Source organism: Hydra viridissima, unplaced genomic scaffold (assembly GCF_058129835.1).
Source record: "Hydra viridissima isolate aposymbiotic clone 2 unplaced genomic scaffold, HvirCarnegie_v1 scaffold_5, whole genome shotgun sequence".
In the NCBI taxonomy this organism is placed as follows: domain Eukaryota; kingdom Metazoa; phylum Cnidaria; class Hydrozoa; order Anthoathecata; family Hydridae; genus Hydra; species Hydra viridissima.
In genome coordinates, this window is record NW_028324304.1 from 3,129,927 (window position 1) to 3,135,926 (window position 6,000).

At 25.6% G+C, this 6,000-nt stretch overlaps 1 long non-coding RNA gene across 1 annotated transcript; it reads left to right on the plus strand.

Annotated features, from left to right (window-relative positions):
• The first annotated feature begins 1,399 nt into the window (after positions 1–1,399).
• LOC149887994 (uncharacterized) lies at positions 1,400–5,698 on the plus strand. The gene is made up of 3 exons (XR_016452709.1): positions 1,400–1,554; positions 4,825–4,878; positions 5,051–5,698. It is a non-coding gene; the product is annotated as an uncharacterized LOC149887994 (long non-coding RNA).
• Positions 5,699–6,000: the final 302 nt, after the last annotated feature.

Sequence of the window (6,000 nt, forward strand, 5' to 3'; positions counted from 1 at the left end):
CTTGGGCCAAATGTCACGATTTTGGCAGCCTGATAGATTACAACAAAAAATGTCCGAAGGTTCAAAGAAATCTCGGTAAAAGGGTCAAATTTGACGAAATAGTCACAGAATTGACATTATAAGCAAATTCTAAGCATTTCTGTGCATTTGTCACAAATTTCGGTACTTATCAGTGAATACCTTGATGCCCTTGGGGATTTTTTTGCTCAGCCTGACAGGATACAACAAAAAATGAGCAAGGAATCCAAGAGGAGTTAGTGAAAGCCTCGAATTTGGCCACATTTGGCCCAAATTTTGACGTTTTGTATGGAAATTGAGCAAAAAAAGGGGTTTTGTCGCCACTTCCGGTGCTTACCAGCCTTTCTGTTGATTGTCTTTGTCATTTTTGTGCTGGCCAGGCTAGGTTCCGCAGCCAGAACCGGAACGTTGTCGGGCCATATAAATGTTGCTACTTGGGGGTATGAACGTTTTTTGAACTGTTTGCTTTTCCATTTCTTTTACACAATAAAAACTAATAAATTCTTCAAATTTATTTTTCGAAAAAAAAATTTTTTGTATAAATATAAAGATGTAACACCATTAGCTTTTGTTGTTTTTTGTAAACGCTCAAAGAAAAGATAATATTTTATTTAACTACAGAAAATTGTATTTAATTCGTTAGTATTTGCTGTAAACGGAGAATGCAAATGCTGAAGATAAAAAAAAGTGTTTTTTGATTTTGAAAACAGTATTTCGGTGCCGTGTTTCTTGACTTCGGAAAGATTTAGTTGATCCGTAAAAATTAATGTTCTTGATATTTAAAATTAAATGTTCTTGTAATTCCGTAAAATTTAGTGTTCTTTAAAATTTAATGTTTCTGTGATTAAGTTACCTATACTGTCAATTTGTAATATACCTGAAAAACAGCTTCATCCCCTGATCTAATTGGTACCATACCTTTACCCGAAAAAAAATCATTTTCACTAAGTCATGCCTCAAGAAATTAGCTTCGTTTAATGCTGCGTATGGAAAAAGAATTTGTAAATCGAGTGCGTTGCAAACAACAAATTTATTTATATTAAGCCGAACAAAATGATATTGAAACGATAATTTTTCATTTAAGCGCTTGATTGATTTCCAAGTAAACAAATCAAGATCATATTTGTTTGTTGTTTTTAATTCATATCTTTTTAAATAAAAAAAAAAAAATCGAAGTAAAATAAAAGTTAAACTCAAACACTCGTGTTTGAAACTGAAGCAAAGAATTTTTTTTTTTTTTAGTTTTTTTTTTTTGGTTAAAAAAATTTTTTTTTTTAACCAAAAAAAAAAAAATTTTTTTTTGTTATTTAATGTAAAAACTATTTTTACTCTTTTTTTAAACTCAATTAAAAAAAACTTTTAAAATGTTTTCAAATAAGATTTCTCTTTCAGAAATTAATATATGTATATTAAATATATTTATAATAGTAGTTATAAGATTATAATTAGGAGCTATGGTTTTATGGCTTGGGTTAATGTTGAACATTGTGATGTCTGTTATTACCGTAATGTTAAACAGAGGAATTAGGCAGGAAGGTGCGTATACTTCACTTTTTTTATATATAACATTTATTTTTATGTATAATATTTACTTTTTTATATATAATATTTAATCAATGCATAAATTTCTGAATAGTTAGTTAAAATAAAAACTTAATTAAAAAAAAAATACGATGAAATATAAATATAGCATAATAAATAGTATTTGTTAATTTTGATTTTTAGGGTTTTTAAAGTTTAGCATTTTATAATTAATAATGTTAATTCAAAGCAGTAGTAGCAAAACGGAAACAATTCATTTTGCTATTGTTGTAGCACAAATCACTTTCAACAAATCACAGCATTATCACTTTCAACAAATCACAGCATTATCACTTTCAACAAATCACAGCATTATCACTTTCAATAAATCACAGCATTACCACTTTCAACAAATCACAGCATTATCACTTTCAACAAAATAATGCACCTTCAACAAAGTACTTCGCCGTTTACTTTTTTTTTACTGAGCAGAAGTCTGCTATGAATATTAAAAAAACTTTTATTCGGACAACTTCAACAAATATTTAAATTATCATTTAAAATTAGAAGCGAGAAATGTTTATAAATTAAAGTTTTGAAGTGCAGCTACTTTTAACAGTTGACCAATATGATGAAAATTTGAGATAGAGGGTATCAGTCAGCTGTTTTTGTCCTAGTTTTACATCCCTTACATATATATATTTCAAAATACATATGCATGTTACGAGTTAATTGCACGTATGAGTTAATTACATAAATATGCTAAATAAGTTATGAGTTAATGTTATGAGTTAATGACATAAATATGCTAAACAAAATATATATGCTAATTTAAATATATATGGAATTAGATCTCCATTTTATTTGGTTTAGCATCTTATTAGATTAACAATTGTATTAGATATTGTATGATATTAGATTTTACATTTTTCAAATTGTAAATTTAAGTGACAAATGTAATAATTTCATTAAAAAAATTTATTTACATTTTTTAACTTACACAAATGGAAAAAATAAATTGAAAATGAAGCCTATTGAAATTAGCAACACAAAGTTGATTTTCAACAGGCGATATAAATACATTTTTGCCAAAAGTTATAGAAAATTACAAAAGTTATAAAGTTTCATGTAAATCATTTTAATTACAAAAACCATGCAAAACTGAAAAATTAAAATATAAAAAAGGATCAGTCAGCCACAACTCACCAGCTCCCCATTTGCCTAATTGCCACATGCCAAATTCATTCGCTACTCTTGTTTCGACAGCCTTTCCATCAACATCCATTTGCCATTAACTACACCGCCCACTTAATGTAAGCATTGATGCATTTTTGACACCCACTACACACATGCCACACATTTGCAAAACGACGGTGCACCTTCGTCAGACCGTCATCCCCAATCTAATATCAACGCTCAATTCACCTCGGTTACTTGCTAGATATTAATGCCGAAACTATTTGTGCTAACATTAATTGCATCAAGAATAATTTTCTGCATCTTTCAATTCCAGCAATAAAAGTAAACAATTGACAACAGAATTATTTTCAGTACTAAAAAATATTCTACAGTGTAACAATATCCATTTCACTTCAGGACACTTTGTCGTTAGGAGCAAATGAAATCAATTTTCTGACCTGAGAAAAACCTTTTTGGATTACGATAGTTTAAGTACATAGCTTAGATAACATTTTTAAAATCATCGCTATTTGTAAAAGAAAATTGATTTTGAAAACTTGGTTCTTTATTCTTTTAAATACACAGCAAAAACACAAAACAGCATTAGAAAAATAAAAGTAGAAACAAATATCATTCTCAAAAAACAAATATTCTCAGAATTATTAAGTTATGGAGAAGAGAAAATTTCATAAAGAAACATAGAAAAAGAACATTTCAAAATGGCTAAACATAATTTTTGCAAAGGATCACAAAGTATTTTCCAAAATTTATTTCTTATGCAAATCACTTCTTTACGTAGTAAAATTAGAAATAATTTAAGTATAAGTTTTTTAAAAACAAAATTATTTTCTAAAACAAGTGCTTGCTGTTGATGTCGATTAAACAGCTCATCAACTTTGCAGGGGTAATCAGAATGACTACTTTTACATTATAACTAAAATGTGCAGAAATCATTATGCAAAGAAGCTGGAGCAACTCCATGGGCAAAATAAATTCAAAAATGAGTATTTCATCTCACAACTTAATGATGGGCTGATTGATAGCCTGAAGTCAGTACTTCAGAGGCTTTGAAGCCAACATAACTTTTTGATTAAGTTCAAAAGTTCGGAGCGCAGCACTTTGATTAAGATCTCTTAATTAAACAACACACCATGTACAAGGATGTGCAGACCACAAACAGTATTGGTGAGTTTCAAGCCACAGGACAAAACAAATTCATTTTTTAGTATATTGAATAATAATAATAATAATAATAATAATAATAATCATAATAATAATAATAATAATAATAATAATAATAATAATAATAATAATAATAATAATAATAATAATAATAATAATAATAATAATAATAATAATAATAATAATAATAATAATAATAATAATAATAATAATAATAATAATAATAATAATAATAATAATAATAATAATAATAATAATAATAATAACAATAATAATAATAATAATAATAATAATAATAATAATAATAATAATAATAATAATAATAATAACAATAATAATAATAATAATAATAATAATAATAATAATAATAATAATAATAATAATAATAATAATAATAATAATAATAATAATAATAATAATAATAATAATAATAATAATAATAATAATAATAATAACAATAATAATAATAATAATAATAATAACAATAATAATAATAATAATAATAATAATAACAATAATAATAATAATAATAATAATAATAATAATAATAATAATAATAATAATAATAATAATAATAATAATAATAATAATAATAATAATAATATAATAATAATAATAATAATAATAATAATAATAATAATAATAATAATAATAATAATAATAATAATAATAATAATAATAATAATAATAAGAATAATAATAATAACAAGAATAATAAGAATAATAAGAATAATAAGAATAATAAGAATAAGAATAATAAGAATAATAATAAGAAGAAGAATAATAAGAATAAGAATAACAAGAATAAGAATAAGAATAAGAATAGTAATATTGATAATAGTAGTTAAAAGTTATTTAAACTGAATTTAAAAAGTTACGTTTTAATTATTTCCTCAAAACACTTTTTCAATTTTTTTTAAATAGAACAACAAATCCTGAGTGGTGCGCACAATCATGCCAACCAATATAATTTAAACGGTAACTGAACTTTTTAAACTATCAACAATAAAGACTAGCATGTTTATTGAGATAATCCAACCTTTTAATGTATCAAACGATCTTAAATTGTGATCGAGTGAGTTTTGATTGTTATCATGTTTTTAAAAGTTGTTACTGGCATAATCAAACTTAATTTTCGTATTTTTTTTAGCAAATGAAGATGAAAAGCAAGCAAAACACTTGCTAAGAACACTTCTCTATTCAACTGCCAAGAAAGTAGATAAAGGAATTTCTAAAAAAAGAAAACTGCTTCTTCATGAGGCTTTTTCCTACAATGAATACCAAAAAACATTAAGGTAATTCATTTTCAACAAGAGGATTGAAATTAGTTGTTAAACTTACAGGAAAGCAACAAATTAGTTCATGACTTCGTAACCCTAACGCTTCATATATGCAACGATTCGATCACAGTTCGATAGCGATTTGATAACTCTGGATCGATGAAATAGATTTTGGCACCGAGTGTAACAGCTTGGTATATGTTAATGATAAATAAACTGAGCCAAACGTAATGTTTGAAAAGAAGAATGCCCTTATCATCATAGTTTAAAGAGAAGTGAACGAAGAATATTTCACTTTTCAAGTGAAGAGAACTGAACAAAGAATGATCAAATAAAATGTTTTTAACTTTAAAAAATGATGGAAAAAGAAAAACAGGATTTTGTTCATAATATATTTTTTACACGAAATTTTATGTTATCAAATAAAATGTAAATATATATCGTTTTCAACATAACTAACATTTGTAAAAAGGAAATGCTCCAAATAACCTCTTAGCTGGTCGGCAGTAAAAATATAACCACACAAAATTTATTCCAACATTTATTCACACTCCTCACAAAATTTATTCCAAATTCCAAGTTCAACAATATAACCATTCTACTAAGCATCAGAGTCTCGGAAGTCTCGGGTGTACGATACAATCATCAACGATACTTTGTTGTTGGTATCGGAAAAATCAAAAGTTTAAACCATCACATTACAGCAAAGAAAAATATTGCTACAATTTTTTGTTCTGCTTAACATAAAGCTATGAACTAGGCTCCATCAATACTTAATGAGGTAGAATTTCGTATTAAAAACAACCTTCCAGCATCTCGG